This window comes from Ursus arctos, unplaced genomic scaffold (genome assembly GCF_023065955.2).
Source record: "Ursus arctos isolate Adak ecotype North America unplaced genomic scaffold, UrsArc2.0 scaffold_11, whole genome shotgun sequence".
Taxonomy (NCBI): Eukaryota; Metazoa; Chordata; class Mammalia; order Carnivora; family Ursidae; genus Ursus; species Ursus arctos.
The window spans coordinates 45,611,515-45,634,204 of NW_026622775.1; the positions used below are offsets into that span (position 1 = coordinate 45,611,515).

General features: G+C 35.2%; 1 long non-coding RNA gene across 2 annotated transcripts in view; it reads left to right on the top strand.

Moving 5' to 3' along the window:
- Positions 1–7,304: 7,304 nt before the first annotated feature.
- LOC113255796 (uncharacterized) overlaps positions 7,305–22,690 on the top strand; it is a 53,087-nt gene continuing 37,701 nt past the window's right edge. For both annotated transcript variants that reach the window (XR_003316445.3, XR_007187962.1), the window contains exons 1-2: positions 7,305–7,394; positions 13,826–13,889. This is a non-coding gene — a long non-coding RNA (uncharacterized LOC113255796). The remainder of the gene's footprint in view (positions 7,395–13,825; positions 13,890–22,690) is intronic.

Sequence of the window (22,690 nt, forward strand, 5' to 3'; positions counted from 1 at the left end):
AATATATTGTTATCATTGTTCTCTTTTATTATCAGTTATTGTTATTAATCTCTTACTGTGCCTCATTTATAAATTAAGCTTTATCATAGGTATGTATAGGAAAAAAACACAGTGTATAGTGTAAAGTTTAGCATTATTTATGGTGTCAGGAATCCACCAGGGGTCTTGGAATATATCTCCCATGAATAAGGAAGAACTACCGTAAGCTAAGTAAATACTAGTACTTTACCCACAGAAACTTCTATCTGGGATATGAAATTTCCCAATAATATTGGTGAATTATTTTCTGCAATAGCACTTGGAAGTCTTAGTTTTTATTTCCAATAGATGGGTATACTTTCTCTTTTATTTTAACCATGTGTTCTGATACAAATTTCATCATTAGAAACTCTTGGTCTCACTTCTCATTTAAAAACTTGTAAAATGTAGAAAATTAATTTTCAAAAATTTAATTATGATTTGTGTTGGTTTCTTTACCAGGGTAAATCAGCTTTCTTTTTTTCTTAAATTACTATGTAATGTTGACCTTTTAATGTCTATTCCCTGATTTGCAAGTCTCATTACTCTCTTCAAAAATAAAACTTCCACACATCACAGTGGTGAGAAATCAGCCAGTGCCTCACCTAATTAAAAAAAAAAAAAATAGTGCTATGAAAAAAGAACACCATTGGAAATATGAATAATCCTTTCATATTGGGAAATCTGGTTAAGACACTTTGTGAAACTTTCATATTACGTGGCTTACATGACTTAGGCCTGTTTTTTAGTATGATATGAAATCAATCATGTGGCTTTGAAAAAAATTAAAAGAAGAATAACAAATTTCTACAGAGTTTATTACTGAAAGAAAAAAATGATAAAAGTTAGTATATCATTTAAATCAGGACTCAACAAACTATGGCTCATGGGTCAAATCCGCCTACTGTCTGTTTTTGTATGGCTCATGAGCTAAAAATGGATTTTGCATTTTTAAATAGTTGGAAAAAATCAAAGTAATGTTATTTTGTGATATGTGAAAATTATACAAAACTCAAATTTCAGTATCCAAAAGCAAAGTTTTATTGGAGCATATCAACACTAATTTACTTAAGTATTGTCTATGGCTGCTTTTAAGCTACGAGGACAGGGTTGAATAGTTGTGACAGAGATGGCATGGTCCACAAAGTCAAAAATATTTGCTACCTGGTCCTTACCAAAAAGAGTTTGTTGATCCCCAAGTCTTAAATAAAGACTATGACATATCAGTGTTTTTTTTTTAATAAAAATATGATTCAGTAATATATTTTATGATGTGAAGTTTAATATACCTGTGTTTAGAAACATATTTGCTCCTACATTTAGAAAAATGGTTGTTTCAATATGAAAAAAAGAACCCTACTTTGCAATATTTCACTTGCATTTTTCTTTTTTAGTCTAGTTAACCATGTTTATTTTTCCTGGCTATCTGCCAAATTTTCAATTAACATTATTGTCGGTGGATCCAACCAAATTAACTACGGCAAAATGTATTTAGAAACTTGTGCCATGGATGATGTTATAGTATATTGAACAAACTATCTACTAACTCAAATTGGCCATTTAAATAACCAGCAATCAACCATAACAAAACCAGTTTTTTTAACTAACTTATATGTAGATTTGTGTCTGAGAAATGTAAGTATAATCTTAAATATTGATTGTTAATTTGTTTTATTTTTCCAAAGCATAAAAATAAACACTGGAAAATGCCCCCTTTTACCTTTCTGAATCTAGCTTCTTAAGTTTATAGTAAATTATACTTTAACACATCAGAGCTTTCTAATTCATAATATTTGCTTAGAAAGTGAGAAAATCCTATATTTATGTTAATGGAATTGGACTATTAAAAGGGATTGTTGATAATATTTTTAAGGACTGGAAACATATTTTCAACTATGTCCTACTATAAAGATGTATAATAGGTTGTGAGAACTGTGGTCATATTTGCAAAGAATCAAACTGAATGAGGATGTCACAATGAACATGAGAATGGTGGAGAAGTAGGAAAAGTAATCTAGGCTGTCTCAACCCACCCCCTTTTTTCCCTCCAAACTCCTGTATCTGAAAAGAAAGTTCATGTAGGATATTTTATAAAAAAGGGTTCCTACTTTGCTAACATAGAAATAACCACAAAGGGGCTTTGATGTAATTAGTTAGATAGATTTTTATGCAGATTTTGATGTGTATTGAGTCCGAATTGAACGTCAGTCATTTGTGTAGTTCAATAGAATCATGTAGTACTTAACACATGGGTCTAAAAACTGAAGCGACTCATTCACTGGATGTATAGACCAAAAGGAAAAAAATAAGAATGAAAAAAACCAAACAAACAAAACAACACTGAATAAGCCAGGGTACAAAATCTTCATGTGTCTCAGCATTCTTCCCATTAAGACAGAGCCACTGAAAAGACAGTGTTTAGATTCCTCCTGGACAATCACACTCCTACCCAAGTCATCTGTCCTGTTCTAAAGTGAGCAGAGGAACAGTGTTGGGTCCCCAGGCATCATCCTAACGGGATGTGTATAAGACGTCAAGACCAAACCCGATCTGACTTTAGGGCTCAGATCTTCTAATACCTTACAGCTTCTGTCCAGAATAAAGCCAGCTTCTCCCTTCCTGGTCCCTCTTCCTCTAAGGAAGTACTTTCTAGGCTGCAAGTTTATCTTTACTTTGATTATAGCCTCCTTAGGAACAAATAGAGGAAGTATGTGTGGGATATGTGTATGTGTGTGTGTGTTTGTGTGTGTGGCAGAGAGTTATATCTAATTACTTTTGGTTCAACTTTGCTTCTACTGAGGAAAACAAACCTAGTGACTTGGCTGTGTCATGTTGACCAGTGTGAAGTTATCGTCTGACTCATGATACATAGGGACTAGAAGTAAACACAGACTAATTATTTGAACCTTATGTAAAGTGCATATATATAAAACCAAATATACACTTGGTTTTATTTTCAAGAGCAGAAAATCATCTTCAAAAGAAAAGTCCAGATTTTTCTGTTTCCTTCTATTTATCTTTCATAACAAACTACAGGACTAGCTAATCGCAAACAATGCAAAATGTCTTCCATAATAAGAACTCTGTATATTTGAAAATTATTAGAAAGTACATCCATGTGAAATCAAGTAACCAGAATTTTTAGAAATAATACTAAATAATAAATAATACTAAATTTAGACATAAAACTAAATTCAGACATTCCTTTAAACACAGTTAATTTAACATTAAAATATTTTAATGTAAAAGATGATCAACTTGAATCTGCAAAGAATTTAAAGTTTCTTTTGTAAGATATTCAGAAAATGTTAATCTAGTTCCATTTGTTTTCAAGACTCATAAACACACAAATTAGGCCATTCTCACATTAAGAGGGCCAGGTCCAAAAGCTGCCGAAAATTGTAAAAGTCCTACTTAGGAGCGTATGTGATAGTTTGTCAAGAAACATTTTATCAAAAGGAAAGTAGACAAGGAAACTGACATTTTAACTTGCCTGCTCTAAATATACTCTGCAATTCATGTAAAATGCAACACAATCATTTTTGGTTGGTTTGTTTAGCTGACTTAAGAGTTGTCAAAAATCACAGCAGGGTAACATGACTCCTGTTTTATGCTATCTTTTAAAAATTGAATTCATGCCTAAAGTAATATAGTCAGTGAAGCATGTGCAAGTTTGAGTAGTACATCTCATTAACAACATCTTGATATTGTGGCCAAAAATAAGAATACTCGTGAGACACTCACTGAACTCTCTTTGTCATCATCCACTCATCTAACATGACCCTCTGGTGGTTTGTTACCATTTGGAAAACAAGTCTGCAAAATGTCAATGTCACCAAATTGTAACAATGGTCTATAATTTTGAAAACTAAGACGGGCATAATCAGCTTATTTTTAAATATTAACTACATATTAAGGTATAAATATATTCCAGGTAAAATGATCCAATGAATAAATCATCATAATTAAGCAATATTAGGAACATGATCCCTTATGATACCTTCACCTTTCTTTCCTGGTTGACATTTAATTGGAGTTTTTAGATTACAGCCATAAAAGCTTATTAAAAACGCAAAGCATTCTCATGCATTTTTACCGAGTTTTTAAATGAAGAGTATTTTGAAGGAGGTGGGAGCTACATTTGTTTTTTTAATGATTTCTAGAGGGTACTCCAAAGTTAAGGGAAGAGTTGGAGGGAGGAAGGAGACCACAGCAGACACATCTCGGGAAGGCTGGAGAGGACTGGCTGAAGAATTACAGTCACCTTGGGTGCCTAAAGCAGACATGCCTAAAGTTATGGGGAAAAGAATTTTTAGAGAAATGCAGTACATCGTAATTCAGATATCACAGAAAAGTCAATGTCTGAGAAGGTCATCTAAAACAAAGGTACTTGACAATCATGGTACTGCCTAAAACCCAATTACTGGCGTAAAACCCTTGACTGTGGAGAGAGAAAAATTTAGCAAGTGGCGACAACAATGTGCCAACAAGTCATGGCAGACCAAAGACAAGCCTCCCACTGAAATGACTCATCATTCTCATTATCATGTAATGGCAATGGGGATTGTTACCAAATAACTCACTGTCTCAGTCAGCTCAGGCTGCTGTACAAAATATCATAAACTGGACGCCTTTAGCAACAAGCATCTCAGAGTTTTAGAGGATGGAAGTCTGAAATCAGGGTGCCCCATGGTCAGCTTCTGGTGAGATCTCTCCACTGGTTTGCAGATAATCACCTTCTTGCTATGTCCTCACGTGGCCTTTCCCGTGTGTGTGTGTGTGTGTGTGTGTGTGTGTGTGTGTGTGAAAACAGGAAGATCTCTCTTCCTCTCCTTATAAGGCCACCAATCTCATCATACAGACCCTATACTCACATCTACCCTAACTCTAAATATCCCTCAAAGGACGCATCTCAATACACCATCATACTGGGGAGTAGATCCTCAACAGATGAATTTTAGGGGGACACAAATATTCAGTTCATATATCCATGTTTGCTGAAAGTGATGCTTATTGATTAAAATTAAATTAGTGAAACCAACATACTAATATTTTTTTCAGTTTGTATTTCATGCAAGCTATTTACAACTTTTATTTGACCACTACTCATAATATAAAAGTTGCTATCCATATCAGAGACTTTTAGGATTCCAAATAAAAACCCCTACCTTCAGTAAAAATGCTTAATTGAATTAAATAGTATTATTTAAATTCTTATTGCTAACAATTTTGTGGAGTATTGTGTGATTGTCAGGCACTGTATGATTGCATTAAACTACTACTCAGAAGCTACATTGTGTCATATTTAAACATATCTGCCTTTGAAAATATATGCATTTCAAGAACATTCCTTAAAGTTCCATAATGTCTTTAGAGTAGGATTTCAAACTGTAATTTTAAAAAGTTTATGTGTATCTATGTTAATTTAATCATGCCTGACCAATTGGAGCACACAATAAAAAAAAACTGTCTTAAATTTATAAAGTATTAATTACTTTAAAACTTTTTAAACAAAACAAACCATTTTAAAGTAGTAAGATTAGTTTTAGTTGTGAATAACAGAAAGTTCAAAATACAATCACTTTAACAAGTCAGAAACTTAATTTCCCCTCATGTGTAAGTCTAGATTTTCACAATTTCAGGACAGTCAAAGCCATCTACAAAGTCCTTCATAGTCATGCAAAGCCAACAAAGAAGTTCCATAAAGCCCTCAGACATTCAGTCTCCTTAGAACTTTCTCTTCACTCTTTTTTAGGTGTGGCCTTCATAGTCATAGTCCAAGATAGAACTTCAGCCACCATATCCACGTTCCTGTTGGGCAGAAAAAAATTTCCCTTCTTCCCTTCTAGGTTCTTTGGCTGATCTAATAATTAAATTGGCATAATTCATATTTACAGGAGAAAAGACAAATTTAATTATGTATGTACAGGAGCCCCACAAAGACATGAGACTCCCAGGCACTTAGGCAATTGAGGTTTGTAAGTATTCTGAGCTAAGAAAAATTGGGGCAGGGGTCTGTGGCTTCAAAGAGGAGGAAGGCAATTCATAGGAAGACAAGTAAGAGCAAATCCTGTGATATAATGTTTGCCATGCCATGCAGATAAGTCTTTTTGATATAAAAAGTTATCTTTGGGGCCACCTGGGTGTTTCCATTGGATAAGCATCTGACTCTTGGTTTCGGCTCGGGTCATGATCTCGGAGATCAAGCCCCACCTTGGGCTCCGTGCTTAGTGTGGCATCTGCTTGAGATTCTTTCCCCTTCCCTCTCCTTTTCCTTCTGCCCCTCCCCCTCCTCAAATAAATAAATAAATAAATAAATAAATAAATAAATAAAATCTTTTTAAAAAGTTACTATGGTAATAGATCTCTTCTTGGTATAGACCCCCAATCTAAATTATTTTAGGCAGTTAAGGGGGAGATAAAAACTCTTCCTGAGTCTCCTGGGCCCCAATAGTCTTCAGCTTAAAATAATCCACATGCCAAAATGGCATATTTTGGGGCAGCCTACCCCAAAATTCCACTTTCCAAATCACAGAATAGAACAAGAGGAGACAAGAAGCAAAGAGTACCTTCCAGGTGTTTCTTTTTTTTCTTTTTTTAATTTCATTTATTTTTACTTGAGAGAGAGCAAGTGAGAGGGGGAGAGAGAAGGAAGCAGACACCCTGCTGAGCAGGGAGCCAGACACCGGGCTCAATCTCAGGACCCTGAGATCTTGACCTAAGCCGACGGCAGATGCTTCACCACCTGAGCTACCCAGGCGCCCCCCTCCAGGCAGTTTTTGAGGGGAAGCTCCTAGAAGCTACCTCAGATCACTTTCATTATAACCCCATCATCAATCCTCACCTAAGTAGCAAGACAGGTTGGAAAGTCTTTATTCTTAAAAGCCAAATGTTCTGCTACAATTTCGTTTCTTTGGAAGTCAACAAGAGATATTGGAGGACAGCTAGATTAGAATGACTTTTCCCATATTGCCAAATGAATGTTTTGTTTTGATAAGACCATCATTTCCTCACTCTAAACTGCAGTCTTATGCAGAAATAGGAACATGAGATTGCTGAGCTGGACAAAGAAGTAGCACAACTAAGAAAAAAAAAGGAAGAAGAAGGAAAAGAAGAAAGATAAAATTAGTCTGACACCCGTTTTAAACCAAAACAGCTCAATTGGCAGTTTTCTCCTTAGGGGAAGTAGGATGAGAGCCAATACTGAATTTCCTTTCATCTATGGAAAGCTTGGCCTTCACTCAGGGCACAGACTTGGCAGCTTATAACAAGTTCTGAAACCACACTTCACTATTCTATCTTCCAGATCTCTTCCACTGGCAACACTACCCTTCCAGAGAATAGCATGGAGGCGAGCATGGAAAGGGGAATTTCAGGTATGGAGGGTCTGAGGACTAGAACCTTGGCAGTCACTCATTGATGCATTATCAAAGTTAAGGGCTAATAAGCAGACAACTTCAGCTTAGCAACTAAATTAGTTATTTTTAAATTGAGCTCCATAGGCCAAATTCTATCACCCTTTGGGATAATTATCAAAAATCATTCACCAGCTTCTCTCTCTTCCTGACTTGCACCATAAGTTTATCACTAATTTTTTTTTAAAGATTTCATTTATTTGACAGAGAGAGAGACAGCCAGCGAGAGAGGGAACACAAGCAGGGGGAGTGGGAGAGGAAGAAGCAGGCTCCCAGCAGAGGAGCCTGATGTGGGGCTCGATCCCAGAATGCCAGGATCATGCCCTGAGCCAAGGCAGACGCTTAACAACTGAGCCACCCAGGCGCCCCTACCACTGATTTTTGGTGCAATTTTAAAGTTCTGGGTAAGACATTCTTCCTTTGATTTGGTATGTAATTTCTAACCATTCAGCCCTAAATCTGGATTAATCCTTTTGATCAGTATACAGTGTCATTTAATTATATCTCACTAATAACTTCTATACGGTGTCCATATTCAGCAACAAAGAGCATGAATATTTACTAACATCTAGGCAGAAGTAAGATGGAGCTCTGTACGTACAGGTCCTTTTCTCTCCCCTTTACCTTCTGCTACGGGAGCAAGAGCTAGAATAACTGTTTGCCCTCATTACTTCCCCAACACAATGTGAGCTAAGTATCAGAATCTGCCATTTGAATTTAAAAATATTAAATTCCACTTCCTAAGTATATCCAAAGAAAGCCTGATAGGAAAAAAAAGTGTCATGGATCCAGTAAGAGCAGTAAACAACACAGGATCTCATTTAAAAGCAAAATGGGTTCAACCACGAATAAGCAAATTAAGTATTTTCTTGAATGACTGAAAACTATATCCATGACAATCTCAAAACTTAATTGGCAACATGGAAGAGTTTTGCTTACTCAAAACCAGAACATAAATTCAGATGGAGGGGGACAGTCCTCCCCTAAGACAGAAAAGACACAATTGAAAAATTATTCAGAATTCCAAAACCAAGTATATAGTTTCATCTGTACTAATAAAACAATTGGGATCAAGAAGTGTGAGATTTGTTGGAAAGAGGGTATGACTTACTGCTTATGGATATTTTACTTCACCCCACATGAAATATTTATTCTCCTTAAAGTCACACATGCTACCCATAATTTCGTAAGTCCATTGAATTATTTAGTGGGCATTCAAAATATTCCAGCATGAACCTGACATGCCTCAGTCTTCTGTTTATTTTCTTCCCACTGCCATCACACATACCTTTTAACAATAATTCCAAATAATCATCATTTCTCTCTTTATCTACAAGGTAAAGAGATTCACACTGCCTATGAAGTTGAATAAAATATATTTTGCTTTTAATTGTTGCTTAAACAGGTCTCACATTTTAAATGATTTTGCTATTTTCTCATAGATCATTTTCATCTCTTTATGACATCAATAGCAGTGTCTAATTTATTAAAGAATATTGAGCCAATCTTGAAGTTTTATACTTTGGAACTTTTGGAACTATATTTGGAACTAGGAGAAACTAACATGAGCTCCTGAATCATGTTTTGCAGGGACCTGAGGTTTTAATAGTAGTGACTGCATGAAAATATAATACCAGGTTAATAAGGCTCTGGGCTTTTTCCTGAGGCAATTTAAAATGAGAACATTTATTTTTATTCTTCCTGTTGGGTCCAGAATGGCAGTGGGTAAACAGCTGGAACGTTTTATTCTCTCTCACGCTGACGGGGGGCTGACAGTGGCTACTTACCTCCCAAGCAAACCTTTCACTGGGAAACTAAATGAGGCGATGAAGGCTCGCTCATCAACACCTTTCAGTCAAGTAGAATCAACCTGACATGCCCTGATGAGCCAAAAGTTGGGTGGGAAAGAAAAGTGTACCTTGGGGGGCGCCTGGGTGGCGCAGCGGTTAAACGTCCACCTTCAGCTCAGGGCGTGATCCCGGCGTTATGGGATCGAGCCCCACATCAGGCTCTTCCACTATGAGCCTGCTTCTTCCTCTCCCACTCCCCCTGCTTGTGTTCCCTCTCTCGCTGGCTGTCTCTATCTCTGTCGAATAAATAAATAAAATCTTAAAAAAAAAAAAAAGAATTACTTTAAAGCTGTCATTCTGGAGTCACTCCTGGTCATTTCTGTTTCTGATATCTGCTCCTTTCATAAAAAAAAAAAAAAAGAAAAAAAAAAAAAAGAAAAGTGTACCTTGGGCAAACTAAGCAAACAATAATTTCTAACCAGCACAACCACCCTGAAATAACAAAAGTAAGCAGATTTCCTTCCAGAAAAAAGAAGATAAAGCAAAACCTATCACTCTTCCAAAAGAAAAAAAGCACTTTCAAAGAACTCATTCAACTTTTGCTTTCATTACTTGTTTATTTCATTTTAAACTGATAATAATGATCAAAGAAAGGACACCTACTTTGTAGGATTCTTACGACAATCAAGTAAGATAAAATGTTAAAGTTTTATGGTAAAGTACTATGCAAATATTCAATTCATTTTATTAAGAATATGAGAATAGAATCCTTTTTGCCAACACGATGAACACAATAAGCAGTTGATAGATTTTTAGATGATTTTGTAGCAAAGAGCCCATTTTGGAGGCTTTCCTGAAAGTCTTCCCGTGCCTTGCTTTTGAAAAATCAACCGTGCCCTTGTGGTATTCATTATAATCTACTAGAAATATCCCCATTTGACCATCCCCGAAAGTGTGTTTATATCTCCCTCTGTTTTGTATTTGGGTTCCCAGGCCGTACAAAAGCTTCTCAAAATCGAGAAATATTGACCCCTGTTATCACCTGACTGAAGAGTAGGCACGAAATCAATTCCCATTCTGTCATTAAGAGCTGCTGCTCAGCACATTTCTTTAATCATATATCTTTATTCCAAAATCTAAACAGTGTAGCAAAAATATAACTAAGCTATAAATGATGGTCCCCTTCTTCAGCCCTGCTATACTCTCAGTTTCACTTTGTGCAGTCTTGATTCATAGTGAAAGAGAACACCTGTTGTTTCTACAGCAGTAATGTGTTTCTCCTTACCAAAAGATACTTTAAGTATTAGAAGTGGCTCTTAGTGATGAGAAGACCATTTTTAAAGCACATCATATTTATGCTATTCAGATAACAAAAGCTCTCACTCCAATGATATTCCATAATTTTTGGCTATAGAGAACAGGTAGGGAAACAGGATTTATGGATTCTGTTTTCTTCCTATCTTCCTATTTTCCATGTGATTTTAATGGCCTATTTATGGTATGCATTGTGTCTAGGTAGCTTTTCAGAGAAACAATGAGACCCTGGCCACTTCAGTCCACAGTGACTTTGACTCCCATTCCGTTTTCATCAACACATTTGATAGCACTTATGTCATAACTCATTTAACATTTATTACTTACTAATATATATTATGCTTGTATATTGAATATAATATATAATAAATATATACAATATATTAATAGCCTGATTGTCTAACTAGAATTCTGTTTGTTGAACTAATAATTGATTAGGGGACCTGTTTTAGTTATCTTCACATAGAAAGCACTCAGCAAACATTTGTTGGTATAATTCATGATGCTGATAATATGTTCAAAAACAAAAAGAAATATATGAATTCCACCAATTGGTCAATAAATAAACTAGTATAGTCCATCCATTTTCTACTTAAATTAAAAATAAATATAAAAATACTACATGCACATTTCAGTCTTTTTGAAAATCCAGTTACTAATTTTATTTTCCCCTTAATTAATAATAAAAAAGACACATAATGTCACTCTATCTACAACTCTTTTACAAGACCACATTATTTTGGTCTTTCTGCCTTGAGTAAATATTAACCAGAAGAATCTAAATTAAAGACAAAAATACTTCTCAATTATATTGAAATTTATTTCACTTTTCAAATGCAGACTCAAATATTAACTGCTATATAACCTTTCTCCTATACTGTTACTACCAATATTTTTAGTGTCTAAGAAGCAAATACTGCTTTATTTCTTTTTCTGCTCCCTCTGTTTCCCCTATAGTCACAAATATAATAGATTAGAAAGTAGTTGATTCTGTCAATTGTCTTTAAGCAAAAAAACTTTGTGAGCAGATAAGCCTTCACGAAAAGGCTTTATGGCTTGAAAAGCACCTGATTGGTCATCTCTTCACAAAATAACAGATCCCAGTCATGTGTTATCATACCAAAAAAGTTACCACTATGGATTAATTGATTTAGTGTATCCATTGTTTTTTCCAGGAATCTCCTATTAGGGAAAACAAATTAAGGTATACTTTTATTTTTTTTATTTTCTCAAAGAAGATCAACTTTGCCACCTTCACGTGATCCTTAAAACAAATGAATTCACCCATAACTGTCACCCTGGAGACTGGCACACCAAGCCTATGTTAAAGAGCAAAACACCCAACTGTCCATTGCTGAAATGTTATCCAAACCCAGCTAACAAAAATAACATGTATTGGGAGTTTTTTAGAATTAAAATCTACTTAGACACAATTATTTTCAAGGCTCAAACTGAGCCATGAGAAACTTGCTTAACTGGACCCTATTATATTGGCCTTTCTGGAATTACTTCCCAGTAAGGTGTGGTTTAAAATAGGCCCTGGATTTCATCAGGAAAAAAATGCCAAATATAGTTGATCAGAATTGGTATCTTCATTTGTTGAAAAAATGTAGATGATTTCTCCAGGTTTACTTTACATAATTCCATTAAAAACCAAACTAAACAAAAACACATTATTTTAGAATAAATACTAGGAAAGACTTTGTTTCCCTTGAAAAATGATACACATTTTATTCAAGGACATGGAGAACTATGTAAACAGTCATTTTTTTCTTACTGCTTTAAAACTTCCTAGATAATCAAAGCCAAATTCTCAGGGCAGCAATAACACCTGTATGAAACCTTACGTATCGAATAAAAATGCATTTCATTTTTCTTCTATGTCATCTTGACAATCTACTCCACTTTATATTTCCTGTAGTGTTGTTCACTGAATGTACCATCAGTAGCCTCATATTTTTTCTGTAGAATGAGGCATTATACATTTTTAAAAAGAGACAAAAATAGAATTATTCATTTCTTAATAGAAATTATGTGGCCAGTTTTTTGGATTTTTAGTCTTTTCTCATAAGGATCCAGCATGAAATCAGAAGCAGAGAAGTGGTGAATGCGGGAAAGGCACTTGACGAATATAGCTTCCAGGATGGCCTCCAATGATGCCCCTTACCCCTGGTATTTATGTCCTTGTGTGATATCCTCCACTCAGTGGGACCTGTTACCAACCGAATATGGCAAAGATGGCAGGATATCATGTCTGTGATTAAGTCACATACGATAATGACTTCTGCCTTGCTGGCAGGCTTTCTCTCTCTTTTTGGTTACTTATAAGTTGCTGTGTTGGAGAGGTCCACTTAGTCAAGGAACTGAAGGTGGTCTCCAGCTAACAGCCATCGGGAATTCAAGCCCTCAGGTTCACTATCCTCCAGAAACTGAATCCCATCAATAACCATAAAAGTGAAGTCTGCAGCAGTTCCTTCCTCGGTCAGTTCTTCGGATGAGGCCTCTCTCCTGGACAATGTTTTGTTTTTTTTTCATTTCAATCAGATTGGTATAATAAGCTATTTTTTTTACCCATTTTTACGTAATTAATAGTAAGATTAGTCCTTCATTTTTTAACCATTTGTAAGATGATGTGGTTTAGTGGATTGCCATTTTAAAAATCATGTTTGTAAATAGGTTATTTTCCAGATATCAGTAGGATCTTTGAACACACCAGTAAAAAAGAGATAAAAGCCATTACCTGGGGGTCAGAGAACGGAAGGACAAATGTAAATGAATGTGAAATGGATTGATAGCATGCTTTTTTTCCCTCTACTTTTATAGACTTTCCACAAAACAAATCAGAAAGTTTTTTCTTTTGAATGAAGATACTATCTTGTAGATATAATTATATTTCCCAATGATTAATAAAGTCTTTGAGCCCTAATTCCATCATTGGAAATTACTTCTTTTTTACATTACAACATAATTGAGGTATGCATCTTGTTAAATCCCTAGGAGGTTCGTTATTTTATTATCCAATAACGTTCATCATATATAACATTGCCAAAAAATGTTTCTGCTTTTTTCTCTGAGAAGCAGCCAAGATTTATTAAACTATATTCATCCCAGTTAGCCCACTGTGTATCACAGAAATCCTACTTTCTAACTAGTTCATACTACTTTACTGCTTCTCTCTGACTTCTTCAGTCTTTTTATAACAGACCTCAGATTGCAATGCAGTTAAAATTAATGACTTAGCCAAACATGGTAGAAGTTTGACTCTGTGTTCTTTGCTCTCCTTTTCAGCCTCTGTGGGAGATCTGAGAACTTCTGTGCTCTCGAAACTTCTAATTGAGCATAAAGAAGGCTGGTAAGTCACTGTAGTGTAGCAACAGTGATCCAATGCTCTTTTCTGCCTAATGATCCTAAAGCACATTCAATATATGTTATTCATCTGAAATCTGAGCATTGTTCCAGGCATATGTTTTGGTATTTGGAATGAATTTGCACAAATCCCCTTTCCTCCATTTCATAGTTTACTTCAATTCCTTTCTCTTTATATAGATCAGTGAAACCCTAGAAGATTTACTATGAGTAAATACTCTAGATGTAGGATTTGTTGGGTTTTAATACCAGGCACCTGCTGGTCATATAAATTGGGATTATCTACACTGAAGTAGAGACAAGTTTACAAATTATGTTTCTTTATATAGTCTCAAACCTCATATTCATTTATATCTATATTACTAGTTTGATAGCTAGCAGTTTCTGCTACTTTTATTTATATCCTGCTACTCTCATAACATTGTTTAACTTACTGAATGCTCTTATGCAACCAAATAATAATAAAATAGAAATATATACATTAACCAGATCTTGAGGTTGGGAATACTTACTAAACCCTCATAGAGACTTTCCCAGGTTACTTTTCCAGCCCCAGTCCTCCAGGGCTTCTCTATCACAGCACCTGCAAGTTGCTTTCCCATCACTTTTAAATACTGATAATTAAGTTATGGGGAAATGGGAGAAGACTATTACTTAGGTAAATGTTGGTGCCATGAAGATGGTCCCGTGGCAGCTGATTCCACTGGGGGGATTTCATGGAATCAAGCTTTCTCAAAAGGTTGGTCTCAGCACCTGGAAAAGAAGTCGATTAAACAGGACAGGATGGTGGTGTACGTGGTTCGAGAGATGTCACTGGAGAGCGTGCAAACAACACACATCACACACCACTGAGGCATCAGTGACACACATTGCCTGGAACTCAGATTCACGGAAGCACATGAGTGACAATAAAAAACCTTCCTAAGATCACACCCGGAGGCTCCAAGTTTAGAAGGGGAAGGTGAGTCACAACATGGGAGTTAAGATCTTATTTTTCCAAATAGACACTTGGAGACTCATTTGTTCCTACTCTTTCCATTGCAAATATTAAACTATCTTAGGAAATAATTAGATTTCATAACTGTGAATGGATGATTAAATTATTTGGGAAGTAATCAGATTTTATAACTGTGACTCCATCAGGGCCTAAGAAATCAAGAGACTCTAAGAGATAAAGAAAATATACAAAATATGCTTTTGTATCACCTCAAGGTTTATGTCTTCCCTAATCTTTAAGCCCCAAGGAGAGAGCTTAAATTAGAGCTTTAAGTTAGAGCATTAAAAAAACCAGTGAGTGGGGTAAGTAGTAAGTATTGTACTTATCATTGTTTGTACCCTGACTATATGTCCAAAGCCTGACAAAGATACCTGTCAGGGAAAAAAAAGAAGAAGAAAAAGAAGAAGGAAAAAAGAAAAGATCAACACACATGTTAAGTAAGATCCAGAAGGTCAGGACAGAGAGCAGGGGTGGAAAGCAACTTGCAGAGTTACATCGCTTCTATGATTGTAATGCACATATGTCTCTAAACTTCCTATCAGGAAAAAAAAAAATCTAGGTTTTTGAGAAATAAAAATAACTGGTTAGAAAAAAATGCCTTCCAAATAGTTAATTTTATGTAAAATATTCATAGCACGGAATAAGAAAAAATAAAGCTTATTCACAGCTTTATTTATTGACCCACAATTGCTTCCATTATTCCTATTTTTCATCCAATTAATCAACATAAAACCAAAGTAAATTGACAATTACTGCAGAAATTTGACTTGCATAAAAACAATATAGGCTAACAAATAACTATACCAACTTTCTTTTTATATAACTATTCTAAATAACTATACCAAACGATACCAAATAATACTTTGCATTGTTCAAAGAAGTTTCTCAATGAGTGATTTCATCACGTTGACCTCTGAGATCCACAAAATTCAATTAAGCAATGAAAAAGTCCACTATCATGTTATCATAAGACAGCCAGTGACTTAAATAATCAAAAGAGGTCTAGCTTTACCTTCCTTTTTGATTAATGGTTGCACACAAATAAAGGCATTTTTCTTCAAGATTTTTCAGTCAATAAAAGCTAAAAAGCTCTCCTTCATTTTTAAAACTATAATAAAAAGTATGTTTGTGATCTATCTGGTCAAAATGCCAGACAGTATCGGGTCCTTCTCAAAATGGATCGATGTGAGAAACCTCAGAATTTTTTAATTAGATTCAACGAAAAAGAAATACAAGCACTAAACTATTAATTCAATCTAATACCAGTTAAAATACGGGCAGGAGGTTGGCATGAACTTGCATGTTAATATCACCCCTTCTGGTCTTGAATAAGGTAAGGAGAGTCAGAGTGGTATTGTGATGAGGAGCATAAGCCTGGGGTCACAGGTTCCAGTTTTGACCTCGGGCTCAATCAGCTCTGTTATCTTAGATAATTGAATCGATCTCTTTGTCCCTCAGTTTTCTTATTTGTACAATGAGGGTAATAGCAGTACCTTAGGAAGATGTTAAAGAACTCAACTCTTAAAGAACAACTCCTACTTCAATAGATGTAACGATTATTTCTACTGACTTGCCCTTTCTCTTAGCTTATATGTATTGCATGTTCCCAATGAACATGTACTTCCTCTGCACAAAGAAGAAACATAGGGGCCCCTGGGTGGCTCTGCTGTTAAGCGTCTGCCTTCATCTCAGGTCATGATCCCAGGGTGCTGGGATCGAGCCAGGCATCAGGCTCCCTGCTCAGCGGGAAGCCTGCTTCTCCCTCTCACACTTCCCTTACTTGTGTTCCCTCTCTCGCTGTCTCTCTCTGTCAAATAAATATATAAAATCTTAAAAAAAAAAAAAAAGAAAGAAAAAGAAGAAGCAAAACTACAACTCCTTGAATTGTATAAATACGATGCTGTAGCTCATTGTTGATACGATTTTTTCTTATAGAAATAATATGAGCGTGGCGGTAGAATACCTAACTGATGACTTATCACATGAATAAACACAGTATTACTTACTTTTCTTTGAGTTAATTTTGTAGGGAACCCCACCTCCAACGCACACACACACGCATTCCATCTTTGAGGCCACCTATGTTAAGGGAGCAAGAAAGCTTCTGAATCCTAATCTGTTCAGCTTTCCTACTGCAGTGACTTCATTCAATACTTGACAGCTTTGCTCTGAATATTGTATACATGAGCTACCATGCTAGAATTTTAAATTCATACAATTTTAGTTTCATTTTTCAAAAAAATATTAGAGTGCCATTTGAAAATTGTAGAAGCTGTAAATGAGAGGGAATTTTATCTAAATATATATGGGACTGAACTATTAAATTTCTTTTGTCTATTCCAATTAATTTGTCGTATCAAGTGTTTACATATTCCAAATTCTTTGGAGAGGCAGTCTCAGCAAATAACTGGATGTCAAGTGCTTCTGTTTTGTCCAATAGACTTGAAATTCTTCCTTCTTTTTTTCAGGAAAAGTTGCCATTTTAGAAGTTTAAGACAAATCACTGACAAATAATAGAGATAAGGCATCTCTTAAATTTTTATATGAGTCAATAAAAAATACGATTCCATTTAAAAAAATCAATTGACAGACAACTTTTGAAGAATATAGCTACTGTTTAAAACAAGGAATACATACAGTTAAATTCCCTCCTATTCTTGTTTCTTCCTGAATTTGAAACAGACTGAAAAATCTATTAACACTTTTTTTAAGAGTGCTCAGCAGCCTCTTAATTTTTAAGTAATGGTTGAATAAAAAGTGCAAACATATAAACAATTTAAATCCTAAAGATGGGAACAGCAATTTCTTCCTAACAGTGCAAGTCTTTTCACCAGATTCCTTTCTAAACCCTAACAAAATGCCATCTTTAGAGTTCTCTCAAACATATGCCGTACTAAAAAACAGATGCCTTGATTCTAAAAATACATTTAGAAACTGAGAAATTTCTGAATCTTAAGGATGATACAGTAGAACATATCAGTCACAAAAATGACTTTACCTTGAAAACAAAAAGAAAAAGGGAAATTAACCATTTTTATTAAGATATATAATCCCATCTTATTTTATGTGGTGAATTTAAATCACTGAAAACGAGAGAAACTCAGTTGCTATGGGTGACCTGCTCAATCTAGAGTAAAATAATTAGGTTTTTGAGCTATTCATCAGGGGGGAAAGGCAAAAATTTAAAAAAAAAAGTGTTTCAACTATGTAAGACCCATATCTAGACTTTCATTATTAACAAAAAGCACCGGAGGAAGGAGTTCAAAATATAGGAGCTATGTATGTGGTTGCACACCTGCGATTGCAACCCATTTCATTATATGTTTCCAACATTTTTCTTAGACTTTCAAAAATCCATTTTGTATAATTGGGCTTTGCTCAAACAATGAAAAAAAGACCCTTATAGTTCTCAATTTGAATAAATTCTTACAGTCCCTATGATTCATTCTCTAAAAATGTGAGAATGTCTGTTTCAATCTTTTCAGGATATGTTGAAATAATCCTTCCTTTTTCCCCTCCCTTCAATACTTACATGAAATGTCTTTCCATTATAACATATTTTCTTCTATCAGATTCTCCCTATGCTTTCTATCTTTCCTTCCTTATTTTAATGGTGTATGAGTTATTTGGGTGGGGGGGAGTGGGTGAGAGAATGGTCTTTGTTAAGGACTGTTTTCTACCCAGTACTCCACTGCCCTCTAGTGGTTTAGAACTAAATATTTGGAGGCTCCCACCATCCAAAAAGCAAACGACACCATTTTACGCTTCTCTAAGAGACAAGGAATATTCCTGCTGAGTTATCACAGTGGTTTAGTCTCCCCGTGAGAATACATGGTCTTTATATTTAGCCAAATTTTTTATGCTGTTTATCTGAATCATCTAAAAGTACCTAGATTCTTTTATTGCATGCCTTATTCTTTACTACTTTCCATTTTTCTTCCTTCTTTCCTCCGTCTCCTCATCCCTCTCTGTCAACATAATTTTATTTAGTGAAGAAGGACTTGTGAACTGCGGGTAATTGAAATCATAATTAGTTATAATGTTCCTTGTAGTAATTTCAAATTCTTCGTCACAAAAATTTCAATTGACCTATTAAATCTAGACATTACCTTGAACAAAGTCTGAGAATGCAGTGCCCTGAGTAAAAATTTAAAGACCATGACTCACCTCTCTATAAGAAACTTATATTTGTGTTCTGATTATTTCCATAAAAGTAACCAGAGGACCAAACGGTAAAAATACACCCCATTTTACTGAACAAAAACTCATACTAAGCCTCTTGCATGGTGTGATTTTTAATAACACCACTTTTGGTTCTCAAAGTGAATTGATTTGTGCAAAAAATTATATGATCACCCTAATTAGCAACTCTCAAATCTTACTACTTAAATCCACTAACAGCGAACATAGTGCTTTCCCTTTTCTGCCCTCTGAGCATCCATGACAAGTAGCAAAAATACTAAGACAAAGAGAAAAGCAAATTAGCGAACTGTCACCAACCGCGTCACTTAATTTATGTTTCATTGTTCTATATTTAAGTGTTCGTTTCCAAAACATTTCTCTAGACTAGGAAAAAGGACCCTGGAATTGACACTTTAACAATATGTAACATAAATCATTACCCTATTATAAGCAATATAAACTTTCATCTGTAAAAATCAGTGCTCTATAATAAACAATATAGATTTTCATCTCCATGCCCTTATTTGTAGCAGCATGTTTGGGAAGATGCACGTGAGAAGGCTAGGCAGGGCCTAGCACAATGACTTGATAGGTTATTATGCTTCTGTAATTGTACTGATCTTTCTAAATTCAGGTGACTTGATGTTTACATGATAGAGCAGGACCATTTCTCACTTAGTACCATGTCATTTGCTCCCAGAAATTGAGTGTCCCCAAATAACTAAGAGTTTAGAGCCTCATTTGAAAAATAGAATCTAAGTATTTTGTTTCTTAGGACAAGTATTTTGTTTCTTGCTGTTCTCAATACCACTGCCATTTCTCCACTAATGAAAAGGCCCCATTTCATAAACTCTGATGTGTTTACTGAGAAGCCGCCCTACGGGAACCAGAAACCCACAGTTTTCAAGCCTATCTGGTCTCTGCTGCAGAGTAGCATATATGACCCAAACCTGTGACTTCTGAAGGTTTGGGTCCTTTCCAACTTGAGAATGACCTGGTGGGACCTATTGTTAGAGCCCATGGATCCTGCTACTTCCTTCTATCATAAAGGTCCCAAGCATCACCATGTCCTCGTTCCCAGTCAGGCCTCTGCTTTTGCATGGACTCTCTCGCACATCAAATCCTTCTATTATTTACTGGAAACTTCTGGAGTCCCTGCACCATTCGTTTAAGCCATAAAGAGCTAGGATTGGGCTGCCTCAAGTTCATCTATTTAGACCACCAAATCAAATATCATCCCTTCTCTTCAGAGAATATAAAGTGCGTGTGTGTGTGTGTGTGTATTTAACTACATAGAGAAAGTGAACCACCAATTAGTAAATCTGGCATTTTGCCTTTGCAGATTTTTGTTAGCATGTATATGGAGCAATGACATTTGCTATTATAAGCAGATTTAATAGAAAACAAAAAGAAGAAAATGCAAATCAGAGGTGTAAATACTGTAAATTCACAATCCAAATCCACGTGGAAACCTTGCTGTTTGGAACAATTAATCAGTTAGAATGTAGAGATGTTGCAATATGAGTTCAGAATCACTTGGAAGTACATTAACTCTTCATTATCTTTCAGTTACTGATGTTTGTGTGAGAAGGGAAAACAGAGAATTACGTTCTTACCAAATCAAGCCTGACCAAATTTGATGCCTTTAGATGGACAAACATGAACTGTGACAGCCACAAAGATGAATGAGATTAAATTGAGTTTGTAGAGGAGAAAGTTCTTCATAAATCCAATAAACAAATTAATGGAAAGAATGGTGAGGGTGCCAATATTGAGTATGTGTCAGGACAGATTTTTTTTTTTTAACCAAAAGGGACATAGATTTAAGATGTCTCTCAAGTTTTATATCTTATCTGGTGTCAGTTTGTCATTAGAACAAATTGTTCTTAGGCTAATTATACTCTTACCCTTTGCAATTTTTAAGATCAATTTTCCGCTGGTTTGAAAAATCCAGATTCAGAGACTAAGTGAAAACAACAGCTATCTAACCTGTAACTGAGAGCACATTTTATAGTATTATATTAAAGAAATAACACATCTATATGCAAGCAGCTATCTAATAAAACTTTGATTTAATGTATAATTATCCACTTGTATTTGAACATTTTATGTATAATTAGCTTTGCAAACTATAAAGTAATACAGACAACAGGGGGCAACCAAATAAAGCAATAATTATTTGCAAACACCAAAGTCTTTCTTTCTGCCTTTGATAATTTTAGAGCTGAGGCAGCCATTCCGCAACTCTAATGGAAAGGCCCAAAAATACTGGCTCTGACATGCTGAGTCCTGAAGCAAAATCAGGTCCTGCCAATCTCCAGGATTCTTGTTATTTGGGAAAAAAAATTCTATTTAATCTGCTGTGAGGAGACTTTTCAGTGACTCGCAACCAAGCCCATTCTTAAATGATACCCAGCTTCAGGGTAACTTGCAAGATGAAATAGAATTTCCCAACTAGTTGATATAAACATAAGAATTGGAAACCCACCCAGGTGTAGGCTGTAATCCAAAGCCCAGTGGAGAGAGAGAAGTTTGACACCAGGGAAGTATGTCCAGCAGAGACCAGGGCTTTGGGCTGACTGGCCTTCACATCTTCCACAGGGAAAGGAGAGAATGGAAGCAAAAGAAGCCAGAGCTGGGCAGGGTCTCTTCTGGCTCTAGAAGAAAATGCAGAAGTAATTTAGTTATCAGATCTAAACTAAAGGTCAGAGTCAGAGGAAGGAAGAGGTGTTTCATGTGTTTGGCAGCAGAAGCTTCTCAAAGCCTTCAGGGACCAGGCGAATGAGGGGCGATGAGATATAAACCATGGAAACCAGAAATTTTGGACCAGTTTATATACTATGGAAACAATCAGTAATATAAAGCATAAATCCTACTAATTTGAGGTGTAAATACTAAAAATAGTAGTATTGGCATTAACTTGGTTTAGATTATCTAATAGTTTTTTCAGTGATCAATGACCAATAATCCATTTTGTCTGTTAGATAAGAGTGATCATTTTGAATTTTTTAAAAAGTTTTTTGAGTAATATTCCATTGTATATACGGACCACATCTTCTTAATCCAGTCATCTGTTGAAGGGTATCTCGGCTCCTTCCACAATTTAGCTATTGTGGACAATGCTGCTATGAACATTCGGGTGCATAAAGTAAATTCTGTTTTCAGATATTTAAGTCTTAAACTATGTGTTCTAGCAATAAATACAAACAGATAGTGATTTTTTTTTCCTTTTCATATAGCATTGATTGGTGTAGGAAAAAGTTTATTTAGGATTTTTTTAATCTATTAAAAGACATTAATCTGTATTTGTTCCATTTATTAAAATGTATTTGACAGATTTAGGAATCAAAGTTTTGCTAGCCTCATAAAGTGAGTTAAGAAATATTCCTACTTTCTCTCTTTTACAAATAATTCCTTTAAGAGTCAATTTTCTTGCCTAATTTGTTGGTAAAATTCTCAAAGCAAGTCATCTGATCCCAGAGTTTCTATGTGAGAAGATTAATTATACATATCAAGCAATCATATTTTCTATTTTTCTGTTCTATTGTGATCACATTTTTAAAATAAATGGAATAAATTCACTTAAAAAAGATTTTATTTATTCACTT